The sequence below is a fragment of the Pinus tabuliformis genome, chromosome 4_1, assembly GCF_031772625.1.
Source record: "Pinus tabuliformis cultivar Carrire ecotype Pingquan chromosome 4_1, CPIR1, whole genome shotgun sequence".
Classification (NCBI taxonomy): Eukaryota; Viridiplantae; Streptophyta; class Pinopsida; order Pinales; family Pinaceae; genus Pinus; species Pinus tabuliformis.
This window is the reverse complement of record NC_142303.1, coordinates 999976804-999996087: the sequence shown is the minus strand read 5'-3', so window position 1 is coordinate 999996087 and position 19284 is coordinate 999976804. Positions and strand designations below refer to the sequence as shown.

General features: G+C 36.0%; 1 non-coding gene across 1 annotated transcript; it reads right to left on the bottom strand.

Annotated features, from left to right (window-relative positions):
- Positions 1-786: 786 nt before the first annotated feature.
- On the bottom strand, positions 787-860 carry TRNAI-AAU (transfer RNA isoleucine (anticodon AAU)). The gene has a single exon. It is a non-coding gene; the product is annotated as a tRNA-Ile (tRNA).
- Positions 861-19284: the final 18424 nt, after the last annotated feature.

Sequence of the window (19284 nt, the reverse complement as noted above, 5' to 3'; positions counted from 1 at the left end):
GTTCATTGATCCTATCCTAACTCAAAACGGAAAATTAACCAATAAAAAATGTGGGAGATGTCAACATTCAACATCAAAAGTACCAACGTCTGCCTTTAAATTTCTTTATGATATTGCGTCGAAGTCTTTAAATTGTAACTTTATGTATTCTCTGTCTTGAAAAACAGAATGAATACCAGCATCTGACTTTAAATTTCTTTTATGGTATTGCGCGAAGTCTTTAAATTGTAATTTTATGTATTCTCTGTTTTGAAAAACATAATGAAAGAAAATTTCAGAATGAATTTAAATAATGGCATATGCAGGTTTCAAACCTGCGTCGAAGTCTTTAAATTGTAATTTTGTATTCTCTGTTTCCAAAAACAGAATGAAAGTTAAAATGAATTTAAATAATGGCACATGCAGGTTTCGAACCTGCGTCGAAGTCTTTAAATTCTAATTTATGTATTCTCTGTTTCGAAAAACAGAATAAAAGAAAATTTCTTTTATGGTATTGCGCGAAGTCTTTAAATTGTAATTTTATGTATTCTCTGTTTTGAAAAACATAATGAAAGAAAATTTCAGAATGAATTTAAATAATGGCATATGCAGGTTTCAAACCTGCGTCGAAGTCTTTAAATTGTAATTTTGTATTCTCTGTTTCCAAAAACAGAATGAAAGTTAAAATGAATTTAAATAATGGCACATGCAGGTTTCGAACCTGCGTCGAAGTCTTTAAATTCTAATTTATGTATTCTCTGTTTCGAAAAACAGAATAAAAGAAAATTTAAAAAAAAAATTTAGTAATGGCCTATGCAGGTTTCGAACCTGCGACCTTCGCGTTATTAGCACGACGCTCTAACCAACTGAGCTAATAGGCCGGATGAAATATCGGTGGGCCTGATAGTATATTAAAATCCTTTTCTTCCTTAGAAGATGCCATTTTTATATCTTCAAATCAATAGAATCAGATTTCTTTCAGTGGGATTTAGTTGTGACACAATTCCAGTAAAAGTGGCTTCACATTTTCAGAATAAAGAAATTTGGACACGTGCAGGTTTTATGAGCTTATCAAATACTCTCAAACTATTATGGACTATGGAGGGGCAGCCCAAAAATAAATCAACCAATGCTATATGGATGGATTAGACAGATTGAGGTCATTTGGGAATTTCTCAGAGACTCAACAATTGAGCACATTGGATGGGATTTTAACGAAAATGCGGACAACATGTCAAAAATGGGGTTACTGGATGCAGTGGACGGGATGCATATTGAAATTAAGTTCGGTGACAACATAATGGAGGCTGGGATCCTTCCACTTCAGGGATAGCATTCCATCGTGGATGGGATTTTATCAACTGAAATTTGGTTTTTATTTTTTATTTTCTCTATGAGGCGGTTTTGAGGCTGGTATTTTTTTGCTTTTGTATTTGCATAGTTTATATTATGAGATGATAGATGGATTGAATAGGTTTTTGATGAAAATGGGACATTTAAAAATGTTACAGGTTTTTTATGTTTTAATTTCCTCTCAGTACATGGGAAGTTATATTAGAAATGTCTAGATACAGTTGGTATAAATGTATGGACTGATACTGAACAGAACAAAAATGGGAAAAAACATATATGCTCTGTAAATTACTAATATATATACTGTTTTTTATCATATATAAAAACAGTGTTTTTTTCTTACTGGGAAAAAAAAGATAAACAAAATATATAGACGAAGGAATAAGGAAGATGCATATTTACTGTTTTAACTTTTTATCATATAGAAGTTTAGTAGGAAAAGGAAGTAAGTTTCAATGTAAAGTTGTATTTTCCAAAAAGCTGTTCGAACACGATCCCTGGCTTACCACCCTTTAAATCAAATTTGCCAACAAAAAGATTTTTGCTATTTTTTAAAGCACTAAAATTTCTTATCATTTTTTAAATCTGTAGATGTTCTCGTCAATATACTTCACTCTCGTGTATTACCATGGATTTTCCAAAAACATTTCATCAGTATAATAGCACACAACACTCTATGATGATTCTTTGATTCTTTCTTTTTTTAATTGTAACTCACGTTTTTATATCACCATTGTCTTCCTAATTATAAATAACAAATATAATAACACATAACGCTCTATTTTGATATTGTCTATATTGTTTTATATTAAATGCTATTTTATATGGATCTGTAGCCTTAACTTAATATTTTTTTGAAACCGTAACAAATTATATGATTGTGGATATTTTTGACACGCTACATTTAATTTATGAGCTATTTCTATAGCTATGTGTTTTTATTCCCAATAATCAATTTGCAATACTTGTATCTTTTTTTAAAAATGGTTCCAAATGCTCTACTTATGGGGCATGTTGTTGCTTCATAGATGTTATCATATTTCTTCTTATCATCAAAAAATTTCCTTGTTTGTTGAAGCATAAATCTACTTTTTCTTATTTGAAGTATCTCCATGTGCATTGGACCTTCTAAAATCTTCTAGAAATTCTAGAGGTGGCTAGCCCCACACATGTGAGAAGTGGGGGGTTGATATGGCATCCACTTGTATCATGGTGGACAACCAGGTAGATCAATTTGCAAGTGAATTTTTGCATCTAATTTCTTATTAAGTTGATTCTTGCACCGTTGGAAAAATCTCAATGTGTAGAATATTGTATCTTAGTGCTATAAATTTTTTGGACCAAAAAAGGGTATGGTTTGATGCCTCAAAATGGCCGCATAAGATTTCACATGTTTTTTGATTCCAATTTACCAAACTTGGACCTATTGCTAAAATGGTCCTCTAAGTTGATTCCTCCAATTTATACCCAAAAATTATAAATATAAATGAAAAATTATATGATGATCCAATCTGGATCATTGGTTGTTTATATCAACAATATCATATGCATCTACCTTTGAAAAAAATTGGCCTTTGCCTTTGTTGTAGTATGGATGCTCTTCTTTGGAATCTTGTATTTTCTTCTTTTGAATTTTCCATTTCTGGAGTTGTTCCCCCTACACGTTTCTCTTTCTCTTCCAAAACTTTTTCATTTTGTACTTGTGTTAATTTCTCTTCTAATTTCACTACCAACTAGTTTGTATCTTCTACTAAATGTATTTTATGTAAACTAATCTTGGCTTGAATGAAAAAATCATAGTCTATTCACAGACTTGAAACTTGCTAGTCTTTATCCTCTTTGTGTTTTTCTCAAATTCACAATTTGTAAAATTAATGAATATTCATTTTGACTTTGTTCATTTTATTTCAAATTCTATAACTATTAGAACATATACTATATTATTAGTCCATAGAGAAAAAAATCTTAGTTTTGACAACATCATGCAGACCATCTTTGAATATTTCCCTGGTTTTTTTGAACTTTCTCACTCTATACCTAATTCCACCAAATGGAAATGTGCACTTTCATTTAGGTACTTTCAGATTTCACCCTTTAAGGATCTTCCATATTTCTATTTTAAAATACCTTCATATTATTGAGCCAATCTATTAACTAACTTTCCTTCAAAATTCACCCTATTAGGAAACTTCATGTTTTTCAAATTTCTTACTCTTCTTCAAACTTCACACTATACACCACAACATCTCCTTTTTACACTTCCACTTCCTCTTTTTCTTATTTTAATTTTAATTCACTCCTTTCTCTATATTTGTTCTTCATGTTTTTAAAATTTATTACTCTTCTTCAACTTCACAATATACACGAAAGCATCTCCTTTTTCTACTTCCACTTCCTCTTTTTATTATTTTAATTTTAATTCACTCCTTTCTCTATATTTGCTTCCCCAAATATTTTTCAAGTGCTATATCTTTCTACTTAACTCCTATAATTCTTGGTTTACTATTGGTCTTCCATCTCTTTGTGCCAATTCTTCACTCACATGGCTTTTGTGTATTTCTTAACACAATCTTTTAGCTTAGTTCTCTATCTTCTAGAGCTCAAATCCGCACTGATACCAATTGGTGAAACTAATCATGGTGTCCCAAATTCAATGACTCATATGGATAGGAAACTAAAAATTAGTGGTCACATAGAAGACATCAACATGGACTAATAGTAGCAATCACACACAATCATTTAGCAACCATATGAACAATCATAGACATGGATAAATAAGATCATTGTTCATATAACACAACATTACAATATCTTAGGAGCTCTCTAGAACTAAAACTCACCTCTTTTTTCTTTGTTGAAATCTCTTTTATATTCTATTGAATTTGCTTAGTTATCTTCCTACTACTTTCTCCAACTATTGAACTCCTTGAATATTCATCTTTTGGCATTATCCCTTTTTCTTCTTCGTTGTTGCTCTTAGTTCTATGTGCCAGTTTAATGTCGTTCATGCATGATACTTATTTTCATCATATTGCTTTATATACACACATAGATTCAACACCTAAATGAAACTACTCACAAAAATAGATCAAATATTAGTATATCGGTGTATTACATGGTTAAAAATCTCAAAGAGGGAAACAATCTATGGTCCTAATCAATGTGGCCATTTGAAGCATATATGAATGCATAAGAAAATAATTTACATATAAATCTCTCACAATTGATCATCAATAAATGATTGTACATGCACTTTAAATATAGACAATGGATAAATTGAGTGCTAAGTTATGGATCAATAGTTGTTAGTATTGAGGAGAAAATTAACCATTAGATAATTTTATGTCTTAAAATAATTGTGACCATTGGATTAGGTAATTAGAAATGAACAATAAAAAGGCATACTTTGCCTAAAGATACTTAGACCAAGTTGATCTTAACTAGTAAATGTCTAAATATCCTAATCTACTCCCACTCCACCCCTCCAATGCCCCGCTCCAACAATCTCACTATAAGAACAACTTGGGGTAGGATTGAAGAATACACAAAAGTGACACAATAGGAGAAACAAGGAAGCACTGGACCAAATCTACCATAATTCAAGGAGATTGGTTAGATTTTTTACCTATAAATAAGGACCCAATGGGTCGAATATGTATTATGGTAACAATGTGAATTGTGTGATCATGTAATATTTTTCATTATAATGTTTGGATCATAATGTGTTGTGCTTCAATGATATAACAATGTATATAGACACCACCCATCATCTTGGAGTGTTATTATGTCTAATCTCTGATTAGATTTTATTATTTGTTCTCTATTCTTAGTTCCTAGACATCAGAGGATGCCCCACTATGGTATTAGAGTAGATGGTTTAAGGTCTAATCCTATTTTTTTTCAAATTATGTTGAGTCAGATCTTTTCATGATTAAATTTGGATCGATCGATTTGTTGCATGGAACCATTTTTTTAAGAAAGATTAGATCTATCAAAAAAATTGAAGATGACATCCAAAAATGATCATGTTGTTTTAAATGAGCCAAATTATTCTCTTTGGGCACCAAATATGGAAACCCTCCTAAAGAGAAAAGTGCTCTGGTAATATACGAAAGTTATTGGTCCAAATCCAAAGTTATCATTGGCATAAAGAAGGATGAGGTTGTTTGGGTCATCACTACTTATATTGCTCAAGAAATTCATTTCGTATGAGTGGGATTGATCACCTCATGAAGTGTAGAAGAAGTTAAGGTTTTTGTTTGAAAAAATAGATGAAATTCAGGTCATGTAGTTAGAAAAGGAGTTGATCTCTCTTCATCCTCATTCCTTCGAAATAATTGAGAATTTTTCTCACATCAAAGTGCTACAGTTGAAATTGGGTGACGGCAAAAAGAACTATCCAAAAAATATGAACAACTCATACAAGTGGCCTTCATGAATCTATGGATACCTTATGATGTGTTATGTTCCTTGTTTCACACCAACTTGATATCGTGTAAGGAAGATGGTAAGGATAATACATTTGATATCTTTTTAGATTTTTTGATCAAGGACCAACAAATATTTCTTTGATGAAGGGAAGCTTGGTAGTAAGCACAATGTCCATTTTCTCATATGGAAGAGCAAGCTGGCATAAAAGGAAAGTCAAACTCGACAAGAGTATCTTGATCCTAGATATCAAAAAAACAATGGGATTGAATCAGCATGGAATCAACTAGAAAGAATCATCAGAAGAAGACATGTACCTACTATGGGAATGTTGGACATGTGGATAAAACTTGTTTCAAGAAGAGACATGAATTGGAGCATTGATTCAAATCGCTTAAAATTGTATGATTGACTAATCAATCCACCAACAACTTTACTTTATCATTTGGAACACAATTTTTGATTGCTCATACCACACAAAATGAATGGATTATCAATTTTTGTTGTACGCACCATATGGAAAAGGATGCTTCTTTGTCTTCCTCCTTGGATATGGTTGTTAATCAAAATATTTACATGGAAAATGATTTTTCTCTTAACATTGTTGGTCATGGTGATGTCCCTTGTCAACATGGTAGAATCTTGAAAGTCTATCATATGCCTAGTTTGAGCGTAAACATATTGCTATTTTCACAATTGCACAAAATGGAAAAATTGTTGAGTTTTGGTAGGATCAATTAATTTTCAAAGATGTAAAGAAAGATCAGTCAATTGTCACTGAAGGTATTCTCAAATTGACTAATGGTTTGTATAAGTTCCATTATCTGTCTTGACCCAAGCCTGAATAGACTACTCTTGTGGCACAAACAACTGAATGAAGTCAGCTCTGGCATTATCGAACATGAAATTTAGGAGAATTCAAGCTATGGCATCTTAAACTATGGTTGTTGTCCTACAAAAGATACTTCCACATGATGGATTTTATGAAATATGTGTACTGGGAAAGCATCATCAGGGACCCTTCGATTTTAGGAATGCATGGCATACATAGAAACCACTATAGTTTCTTCATAGTGATCTTTGTTGCATAAATAAGCCTTCATTGGTTGGTGTCGAGTATATTCTAACATTTATTAATAATTTTTCAAGATTTACTTGGATATATTTCTTGAGAAATAAGAGCCATGTATTCCAAAGATTCAAGGAATTTCTAGCCTTGGTTGAAAAGCAATTTAATCACTCTATTAAATGCATGGAATCATATAATCGTGGAGAATACATGAATCAACCTTTTGAAGATTACCTTAGTCAATTGGGAATATCTTAGTAGTGGTTAGTCCCTCATACTCCCCAATAGAATGGTATAGCAAAACAAAAGAATCACACCCTAGTTGAAAGGGCTCCTTGTCTTATGAAAGCAAAGGAATTACCAACGAAGTTTTGGGCTTAAGAATTTTACTATGCCAACTACTTTTTAAATTGTGTTTCGACTAAAGTTGTCAATTCTATGACTCCAATCAAATGTTGGTATGGGAGGAAACCTTTTGATGATCACCTCAAAGTTTTTGGATGCATCACTTGGGCATATATTCCTAATGATTGTAGAAAAAATCGGATGTAAAGAGTTGTGCTTACATAATGATGGGTTATTTTGATGAGTCAAAAGCATGTTAGTTGTTTGATCTTGTCAAGTAGTAAATCATTATCAAGAGAAATGTCATCTTTCATGAGGAGGCTTATGGGATTATGTTGTTTAAATTCTTTTCTAGAATAATGATCAATGATACATTTGACATTGCTAATGACTTTGGTTTGATTATACCTTTTTCTCATATTTTCACTACTCTGTCATCTGCATTCTTGAGTCCACTATTGGTCAGTCATCTTAACTGAATCAATACTCTCTGTTGCTTAGATTTTTTATTCTCATCTTGTTCATTAACATTGTGTTTACCTCAACGAGATGTTAAAACTATTAAATCCATTGGATTAGATGTCATTGATATTTCCATCCACCAAATGACACGAATCCACGAGCATCATGATATTCTTACGTTGATGACTTGTGTTCATGAATCTTGTGTTCTAAGAGTCCTTTGCAGATGCATAATGGCAACCTAATTGAGAATAGGATATGAAATTTTAGGTTGATTCTCTTTTGAACAATCATGCATGGACTTTAGTTCCTCAACTACATGGAAATAATATTGTCAAGTATGGATGGGTCTATAAGACTGAATTCACTTATGAAGGTGTTGTTTGATAACAAGGAATAACATTTCAAATCTTAGACCACCCTTAAAATCAAATTAGCCAACAAAAACATTTCCATTGTTTCTTCTTCTTTAAGGGGAAACAAATAAAATTTGTTCTCTTTTTTTAAATAATGTGGGTATTCTTTCTTCCCTCATGTACCTCACTTCTTCATACTACCATGGATTTTCCAATTACAAATGACATGTTTTCATGGGTATAGCAATACACAACACTCCATCATTGTGATATCCTATGTTAAATGTCACCCTACATGTAACTCACTTGTTCATACTACCATGGTCTTCCCAATTACAAATCACAAGTGGTCATGGGTATAACAACATACAACACTCCATCATGATGCTCTCCTAGGTTAAATGCTACCCTACATGGATTTGTAACCATAATGTCATAGTATTTTTTAAACCAAAACAATTTATATGGTCATGGATGCTTTTGAATCACTACTCACTAAATTCAATTTTTGAACCATTTTTATAGCTACCATAGTTTTCATGCTTCCATTGTGAATAATCAATTTGCAATATTCACATCCTCCCTTAAAATGGTTCCAACAATACTATTCTGCAACCAATGTTGTGCCTTCAAGGCATGTTGTTGCTTCATAAAATTTGTCATGTATCTTCTTATTATCAATTTTTTTTCTTGTTTTGTTGAAGCATATGTTGGGTGTAGGAATTGCACTTAAGCAAACTCCTCAACACTTAATTGTCAAGCTAGGGGTTTCATAAACTTAGAGATGAAGCACAGGCAATGCTAGAAGTGGTATGAACTTTTCCTATTCCTAATCCTACTTCTTAAATTAAATGTTGTAGAATCAGACAAAAAACAATCTTAAAGACAATTGACACCAAAGCAATTCTAGTGCTGGAATGTAAAAGAATAATTTGTGAGGAAATCAAGTAAAGGAACTTTCACACAACTGGAAGAAATATTAAATGCTGAAATGAAATACTATGTTTATCTTCAGTATAGATGGCTAACCGTTTAACAAGTGGGCCCTTGCAAAGATCTGTTTCCCAATTGATCTTTCTTTTACACGAAGCAACATGTTCTTGTACTATTGCAATCTTCTTACACTATTGCAGGTACAATACTTATGTGAAAAAAGTATATTTTACCTTCTTTACTGAAGACTTATGTCTTTATGGAGGTGCTCTAAGCCTCAAGGCTTAGAGCACTCTATTCCTGTGACAAGAGACCAGCCCTTGCACCGAGACAGAGCTTCCTTCACCAAAGTTTCCAATTTACTTTCGAAAGAATTAAAAGATGTGTTGAAAAGAATTGCAATTGCAAGCTAGATTCTGAGATAAATTACACGTGAAAAAGAATGCTTTAATTAACTGAACTTTGCAATGAAAGTAAACTTCATAAAGCAAAAACAATTTGGAATAATCAAGCAGCAGTCAAAGTAATTTGCATGCATCAACTAACTTTCGGCAATTCACTTATAATGTTTCTGTTCCTTTTTCTTAAGTCATAAAATGCAAGTATAAAGTATGGTGTTTGTAATAACGTCCTTCCTTAATTCATGTAAACATTCTTAGATCCTTCAAAAGTATAACTCTTAACATTGAGAATGATTACTTGAATTAACAATATGTTTTCTTGCAGGAATAAATGAAATTATAAGCAGGAAAAGGAACGTAACACTTGTTGTAAAGTAAATGAATAAACCAGAGTGCAGGAAACTACATGCACTGGTACAGGAAGAATCTTCCTGCATGACCCGAGCGGAAGCAAACTAAGACAAAAATTGCAGGAAAGAAATTGCAAGAAAGCATTTGCAGGAAAGAAATTGCAAGAAAGAAATAAACTTAATTAAACTTCCAAACTACGGATCCATTCATGCTTGACTATGAAATGAATTTAACTCAGAACTTCTGAAATAAACATAAGAGCAATCCAAGCCACACAACTGCAAATGAATAAATGTTCACACAACTTTTTAAATGGTGAAAGCACAAGGGTAAACGAGCTGGGTTGGTTGGGCCCTAGCCAACCAGCTCGTTTCCCGTTTAGGAAACGAAACGATTCAGCACTTAATCACACATGAAATAAAAATTAAACATAGCATGAAGAAAACATGGCGCGTTCCTTGTATTAACTTGATCAGCAAATATACATGATAATGCGAGTCCAGCCCAGAACCGAGGGCGATGCAAAATTACAAAGTAAATAAAATTACAACTCAAATATCGCTAGCTTGGCTCTACCTACGGTCTACATTATTTATAGTCTCTCGACCTTAGCCATATTTTGCTAACTACAGTCATTTCCTATTCAAGCCTTTCGGTCGAACGGACTAACAAACAACATTGCAAAACCGGCTAATGGTTGTAATAAAGCACGACTATAGGCCGCCAATGTCCATCCTCAGATAGTCTGCAACCGAAATAGGAGTCGTGGATCAAAACGCCCGCGTGGAAGGATTCAACTATCATGAAGATCATGGAGCAACCTCGTTGGTGGTGCAGGAATCTGCCTGCACTAATCAAGCTAAATAATGATTAACACTTAGTTCTTCAATTACTTTTAGGAAATTTAAACATAAGATACAAGAGATACCAAAAGGTATGAAATCCATGTAAAGTAATTAATAAAGCACTTAAAAATCTTAATTATGAAATACAAAGTATATGTAGGAATAGATGATTATCTTGGACTAGTGCAGGAATGAGAGGGTTAAATAGAGATAAAACATAGGTTAAGGCTTATGGGAATAGGGTAAAAATAGAGAAATTTGGGACACCAACATCCTCCCATCCCTAAGCTGTTGTGTGTCCTCACACAACATTTTACCTTTTGCAAAAAATCTTCAAAAATGGGTGGCCAGCTCTCAATCCTGTACTTCAATACTTATCCCTGCTTTCACTACCTTTGGCTTTTTACCTCGGGCTCCTTTCAACTGATTAGTCACCTTCTTGAGGCGTTTGTAGCACTTGGAAGCTCAGTACTTCCCTACTTTCACTTGTTGTTTCTATTTCTTAACTTCTGCGAGCAGCTCTACCTCGCCTTGCTTTTGCCAATTTTGCTCCTTCATGACCTGGTTCAAAGCCTCCAGGTCATGAACTTGCTGCTCCAATTCCACTATTCGGTTGTTGAGGTAGAGGGTAGAGGGCTCCATGCTCAGATCCTATGGTGTAAATACCTTCTTTGCAACGGACTCAAAGCAAGTCCCGTCATTGTCGAGATTAAGGTCATCCAGCATTTGCATTATGACATCGCCAAAAGTTTCTGTGCCCGGGGTTTCCTTATCACCAAGGGTTTTGGTGCCCTCCACAACCTTCGTGCCAAGGGTTTCAGTACCTTGCGCACTTAACTCCACATGGTTTTTAATGCCCTGTTCTTCCAATTATTTAGGGGATTCAGTACCCTGTTCATTTAAACCAACAGGGGCTTCAGTACCCTGTTCATCAAAAACATTGAGGGTTTCAATGTCATGTTCATTGAAATTGTTGAGGGTCTCCATGTGTTGTGCCTCATCATCCTCGTGACCCTCTGCCTGAACTTCTCTTGCACTCGGTGTCATCTTCTTCTTTCTTAATCTGTGAACAAGGGTAGACAACAATATGTCATCTTCCTTTTCCATGTTTTCTTCGTTTACCATGGTGTGGGTTGCTGCATATGCAAGCACTGAAAGGTTATGGTCTTTAGGCGAAACTTGAGGTGATTCATCAATCACAATTAGAGAGCTTGACTGATACTAATTCATCCCTGGAGAGACAGTCTTCTTCCTTGTCGAGGTTCTGATTTTTCTTTTCTTTGTCGAGGGCGGAGTGCCTTCGACAAACTTCTTTTTCGCTTGCACCGGCATGCTTTTACCCTTTTGCTTGGTAGGGAATGGTGTCTCTGCCTTCATTTTCTTGCTTGCACTCGTGCCAACAGACTTCCCTGCACTCCTCGCCTGAAGCTCCTTCAGGAATGCCTTCCAGATCACTCCCTTCTCTTCTAGCACTTTCTTGACGAGGATTGTGATAAGCCCATGATGATATAGATTATATGCAACCTGGCTTGCATTCCCACTCTGCACACCTTTCGCCATTTTCTCGAGACTTCGGATCAGGTAGTAAGGAAAATTAATAAGTTTCCTCGACTCAAAGTGCAATAACAACCTGATATGGTACACGAACGCTAATGTGTAACGTCCTTCGTAGGTCAAAAATTTATGTAGTATGTACAGGAGGTCTCGCCATTTTCCAAGCATGGCGCTCTGCGGAAGCCCTTTCTTCCAGTTAACTTTGAGCTTTCTGTCACTCACAAACTAACGCCATTGTTTCTTTTCAAGCCGCTCCTTTTTGAACCACTACTCCCCTGTAGTTGGCAAGCCTGTAGCTCGCGCAATGGAATCCTCTGTGACTTCGAATTCTAATGAGCTGACCCTAGCTCAGCCTCCTTCAAACGTCTTCACAAACTCCAGCACCATGGCCATGTCGAAGCCATCGAACTTCTGCAAAAATGGAAGGAATCCAGATTCTTGCAATAGTGCAAGACTATTCTGGTATTCCGCAGTCTGTTCTATCTCCTTCAAGGACGATGGCTCATTCCTTACGGGTGCCATGTTCGAATTTGCCACAATTCCCTGTCACAACCTCAAAAGGATTTTAGTGAGCGATACCAACGGTTGCTGAGAATTTTATGCCGGAGGTCCATCCATCCTTCATCTTTTCAGTCCCATCCAACCGATCATGTTTAATGATAAAAGAACAACTCCTCGGATCAGATGCAAATGCGTATCCTCCTGCTACGGGTGAGAAATAATGATTGGATGTAGCAGAGGCTTATGTGGCGGTGGTGTAACAGTCATAATGATCGGGTTAGGAGGTAAGAAAACGATGAACAAGTGATGGGAGATTGTTCAAAGGGAGGTGAGTTATGACTTTTTGAACAACTTGTACTAGCCCACAATCTACAACATAATTCAATTAAAACATATTTCAGAACCCAATATATCTTGTACTTTAAAAATTTCCTAAGTCAGTAAATGATAAAACAAAGTATCAATTAAAATATATAATGCTATGATCTATCAGTGCAGGAATCACTCATGTGCAGAGTAATACAATTCCATAAACATTCTTCATAAGGCGCTCCTGTAATGTGTGAAATTTGTTTTTCACTTGCTTCCACATTCAGCCGTGCTCCTGCACTGATCTTTCTTGCACTGCGCATCTTGCACCATGGATTTTACCAAAATAACAATTCTGATAGAACACAATTCTATAGCTAGAAAAAAAAATTTGCCTCAATATACAAGAAAAGTTTTATTCACCATCCTTTGGTGTTTCATGAGCATGCCTTCTGGATTGACTACATCAAATTCTGCAATCAATTTATGAGGGAATAAAGAAGTGGGAAAGGGGTGATTTTTAGAATGGGAAGGAACATTACTGCAGGGATTCCAAGAACAATATCACCAAGGGGGGTAAACAAAAATGGGATGTGGAAAAAAATGCAGGGGAAATAGACGTATTTTACGAGATCAAGTAAGGGTACTTTTCTTAGAAGAAAGAGGAGGGTAATTCATTGGGGATTTAGAAAAAGAAAAATAGTGGGAATTATGAAACAGGAAAATAGAAGAAAGGCATAATTTTATCTTCAAGGTCTGCCTGCACTGGTGCTAGAAAAAGTAATTGCAACGGGAATTAAGCATTTACTTGGATAAAAATTTCCATGCTAGTTACCCCAAACTTCGGTAAGGGTTGGGTTCCTTGAACCTACTTCTTCTTGGTGGCAGCCAACATATCTAAAAAATCAAGTAACATTCCATTTTTATTGAAATTTCGATCTTCCTGCCAGCATGCTGGTTTTTAGGTTGATCCTTTTGCAATCATGTCAGTCAACTGATTTTCATAATTCTAGGAATTTTTTTATATCTTTTTTAATGAGGAAAAGAAACAATAAATCTTCAATAGGTTGGTGTTACCACCTACCAACTCCTTTTCAGATTGTTGTTGGACTTGCTACATAAAATCTCCTTTAGTAAGGGGCTGAAAATATACCTTCAATCTATGCCCATTTACCAGGAACACAAAATTCCGTCCATCAATAGTTTTGATTTCTACCGCTCCATTTTCAAACACTTTGACCACCTCATAGGGTCCCATCCATAGTGTATGGAATTTCCCTTTAAAATATTTGAATCTTGAATCGTAAAGGAGCACCCAATCACCTGATTTGAATTGCTTCTTCTGGATGGACTTGTCATGCCACTTCTTGCACTGTTGTTGAACCAAGATGTTCTGTTGAACAACATCCCTTCGAAATTCATCTAACTCATTCAGTTGTAGAAGACGTTGTTGTTGTGCTTCAGAGAGATCTAGCCCCAATTGGACTGCAGTCCTGAAAGTCTTGATCTGGAATTCTATTGGCAAGAGGACTTGTTTCCCGTACACCAGCTCATATGGTGTGTGTCTTGTGTTTTTCCTCCAAGTGGTTCGGTATGCCCACAATGCTTCCGGTAATTTGTCAGCCCAATCCTTTCTGTGAATATTTACTGTCTTTGTGAGGATGGACTCAATCACCTTGTTTGTGGACTCCACCTGACCATTTGCTTGTGGGTGATACAGTGTAGATTTCCTGTGCCATATTTTGTACTGCTCCATCACACCCTGTACCAGATTAGAAATAAACTGCGGTCCATTGTCAGAAACAATTTCTCTAGGAACACCAAATCTAGTAAAGATTTTAGTAAAAGGAAAATCAACAACAACTCTTTCAGTAGCAAAAGAAACAGCTTTAGCTTCTACCCATTTTGTAATGAAATATGTACAAACCAAAATATGCTTTTTATTTAATGATGTTGGATTTATTGGTCCTACAAAATCAATGGCCCATTTTTCAAAAGGCTCAATCATAACCTGAGGACATAAAGGCATTTCATTGGTTTGATTAGGTTGGCCAATTCACTGATAGCTGTCACATCACTTGACGTACTGTTTGGCATCCTTAAACAAGGAGGGCCAAAAATAGCCAGCTCGTAACACTTTGTATGCAGTCCGCTTATCGGCGAAGTGACCCCCGCAAGGTTCATCATGGGAAGATTTTAAAATATCAAACACTTCTTCCTCTCTTACACATCTATGGATAATGAGATTTGCTCCGGTGTAAAAGAGGTCTCCTTGAATCCAGGAATATGCAGCGCTTTTCTGTATGATATTCTGCTTTTCACGAGTGGATAAGTGAGGTGGTAATTTTCCAGTGACTAAATAGTTAGCTATGTCAGCAAACCATGGGGATTTTGTTGACATAGCAAAAAGATGTTCGTCAGGAAAATCATCATCAATAGGAATTTCTTCACCAGGATTATTTAATCTTGAAAGATAATCTGCTACTACATTAGATTTTCCTAGTCTATCAATAATGGTAATATTAAATTCCTGTAACAATAATAACCACCTAGTCACTCTACCGCTATTTAATGGTTTATTCATCAAACATTTTATTGCAAAATGGTCAGTATGCAAAAAGGCTTCATATCCTGTAATATAATGCCTGAATTTATTAATGGAAAAAATTATAGCTAAAAACTCTTTCTCAGTAACCGTATAATTTAGTTCAGCGGGTGACACGTTTTTACTAATGAAATAAATAACATAAGATTGTTTATCCTCTTCTTGTCCTAAAGTTGTGCCAATAGCAGTATCTGAGGCATCTAGGGAAATATGAAATGGCGGGGACCAGTTTGGTCCTCTCAAAATTGGTGCCTGGACTAGTTTTTCCTTCAATGTCTCAAAGGACCGTTGGCAAGCTGTGGACCAAGAAAACTCACTATCTTTAGCCAAAAGTCGAAAAAGGGGGGTAGCTATCCTTGAGAAATTCTCAATGAATCTCCTATAGTAGCCTACATGTCCTAGAAAACCTCTCACTTCCCTTTGAGTTTTGGGTATAGGAAGACTCAAAATAATTTTTATTTTTGCAGAGTCAACTGAATACCTTTGTCAAAAATAAGATGGCCAAGAACCACCCTGACCTTGCACATTAATCTGCATTTTTTTATCACTCAAGGCGAGATGAGCTTCTTGGCAGTGAAGAAGCACTTTTTCTAAATTCTTGAGGGCTTCATGAAATGAATCACCAAACACAGAAAAGTCATCCATCTAGATTTCCACACACTCAAGGTTGGCAAAAATGGCCAAGATCACCCTTTGAAAGGTAGTCGAGGAATTACATAGCCCAAAGGGAAGAACTCGGTAAGCAAATTTACCCCATGGACATGTAAAAGTGGTTTTGTCTTGATCCTTGGGTGCAATCTGTATCTGGTTATACCCACTAAAGCCATCTAGAAAAGAAAAGTACTTCTTACCAATAAGGGTATCAAGTACTTGATCGATGAAAGGAAGGGGGAAGTAATCTTTGAGAGTGGCTTTGTTCAATTCTTTGTAGTCAATACAAATGCGCCATCTCCCATCTTTTTTCGGGACTAAGACCAATGGAGAGACCCACTGGCTGTCAGAAATAGGATAGATAAAATCAGCATCTAAGAGTTTTTGCAATTCTTCCTTTACAACATCTCTTAGAGTTGGGTTCATTCGCCTTTGGGGTTGTCGAACAGGTCGGGCTCCATCCTAAATATAGATATGGTGGGTACAAGTTTCAGGAGGGATGCCTTTCATATCTTCATAGCCCCATGCAAAGGCATCAAGATGGTTTTGCAACAAATTCACAAGTTGCTCTTGTTGGGAAGAATCCAAGTCTAAACTGATATGCAAGGATTTACCTGGACTAATCTCAACAAGAGTGGTATTAGGCTCAAGAGTACACAAAGGTGTCGCTAGAGATGGTGGTGAGGGAGGTAGAGAGTCATATCTTTCCTAAAAATCTAGACTAAAAATCTAACTCAATGACTCAAAATTGGGCATGGTGTCTAGATTGTTCAGGAAGTCTTGAATCTCACCCTCCTGCGAGAACTCAACATTCTGATGTATCAAGAAAACAGGCCGAGTCTCTTCATCACTACTATAGTCTAACCATAAAGTGTCTCAGAGCTCCTGAATGGATCTAGAGCGTAGATACAAGGTGACCTTCTTCCTGGAATCTCCATGGGAAATATACATGTCACCAGAATGACATCCGATATAAGCATCAGCCGTAGCAAGCCATGGTCATCCCAAGATCAAGGGATGTCCTCCCATAGGGTTCTTTGGTTGAAGCACAATGAAGTCTGCGGGGTATTCCCAAGAGTCTAGAGAAACGACCACATCATCCAACACCCCTTCCGACTTGATTTTAGATTTGTCTGCTAGTTCAAGCACAGTGGGAGTAGGATGAATATGGACCAATCCAAGTTGATCCATGGTTTGCTTGGTCATAACATTAATGGCTGCCCCTAGGTCTATAAGTACATTGGAGACAAGGACATCACCTATCTGAACAGAGACAATAGGGTTTCTGGGGTCGGTATATTTCTCCATGTGCATACACCCCGTCATTAACTCTACTGCTCTACCAACAAATTGAATGGTTTGAGGTTCTAATCTTCTCCTTCCTGGCTTCTTGAGACAGAGTTCCCTAATTATTTTTGTGCAAATGGGGATCTCTTTAATAGCTTGGAGCAAAGGTACCTTTATGAAAAGGTTCCTAAGCTCAGAAGCCAGGCTAGACTCAGGAATGGGGTCTTTCTTCTCCACAACTAACCTCTCTGGATAGGGAGGTCGGTTGGAAGAATATGGAAAAGGCTTAGAAGGTATGGGGATAGGCTGGATGGTGTCATATTTTTCAGAATGGTCAGGAGTTTCCTCCTCACCTTTCTCGTTGATAATCACCATAGTTGATTTTTTGAGGTTACTATCTTCCCCAATCTCAATTGGAGGTCATTGACTCCAACTGGCATGGACTGATATCTGGCTGAGGAAAGTAGGTTCATAGAATGGATCATCTGTATCGCTTTGTTACTGGGGTTGGGTAAAGGTTGGGCAGGCAGTTAAGAAGGTCAAAACAGTGGAGGTAAAGGAAATGGTGGCATTAGCTGAATCAGCTGAGGTAATGATGGTTGTGGCATTGGGTAAGGTGCATATGTAGGAGGGTATGACTGTACAAGTGCAGGATAGGAATGGTGTGAATGATATGAAGGGTTTGGCCCTCTCCATCCTTGTTGCCAAGATTGGGAGGGTTGTCCATAATAATATTGGTTCCCATGCTACCAATGTTGAGAGTGACTAGTATTAGGATAGGAATATGAATGTGCATTATAACCAAAAAAATGCAGTGGAGGTTCAGGAGCCATACCTGCACTTACCTAAGGCCAGTTTCTTCGTTCTCCCATAGCATGCAGTGATTCGGCTTTAGGTTGTCCTCCTTCAAGTACAACTTTCATCCCAGGTATGGAGGGAAATTTTTCCATGGCATGGTTCTCTGTACAAATTGCACACTTATTAGTTTCTTTAATATCGAGAGGACATTCTCTTAAAAGATGCTTTCTTATACATTTTGGACAAAAAATAGACAATGACTCTTATTCCTCTACAAGTTTTTGATGAAACTTCAAAGATTCTATTTGCTTACTAACAATATTCATTATTTCAATTTTCATATTGTCCATTTTGTTTTCTAATCCAATAATCATAGCATCAGTAGATTCGGTTTTCTTATTTCTATTCTGAATTCCTTTATCGGATCTATATTGGTTCCTCAAGAATTTCCTGCACAAGTCATTGATTTGATCAAAAGATTTTTCAGCAATATCCCCTTGTCCTAACAGATTTAGATTATTCCTAGCATCGTCAGTAAGCCCCTGTAAGAAAAATTTTCTAATGGTACTTTGATCAAATTTTTGCTTTGACCTTTGGAGGATGTACAGGAATCTCTCCAAGTAGTCCTCTAGAGTCCCATCATCAATTTGCACAATAGTAAAGATTTCATCTTGAATATCTCTAGTCTTACAATATTCCTGATATTTTGACAAGAACACTCTCTTCATTTGTTCCCAAGAAGATATAGTGTTTCTTCCTAGTCCCATGAACTAGCAGAGTGTTGCATCCTCGAAAGTTGCAGGAAACAACTTTAACTTCTAGGCATCAAATGAATAATCATAACTTCTACACAAAATATCAAACTCAAATAGGAAAGAGTCTGGATCTTCATGTACCTTACCGTAGAAATGAGGAAGAGTTGATGGTGAAATATTTTTCATTTGTACTTGTGTATCAGGATCCACAATTGGGAATCCAAAAGTGGATTGTTCCTCATTTACCTGATTTTCACCAGTTCCTTCTGCATGGTCTTCTTGATCTGCCATTGTTGTTCTTC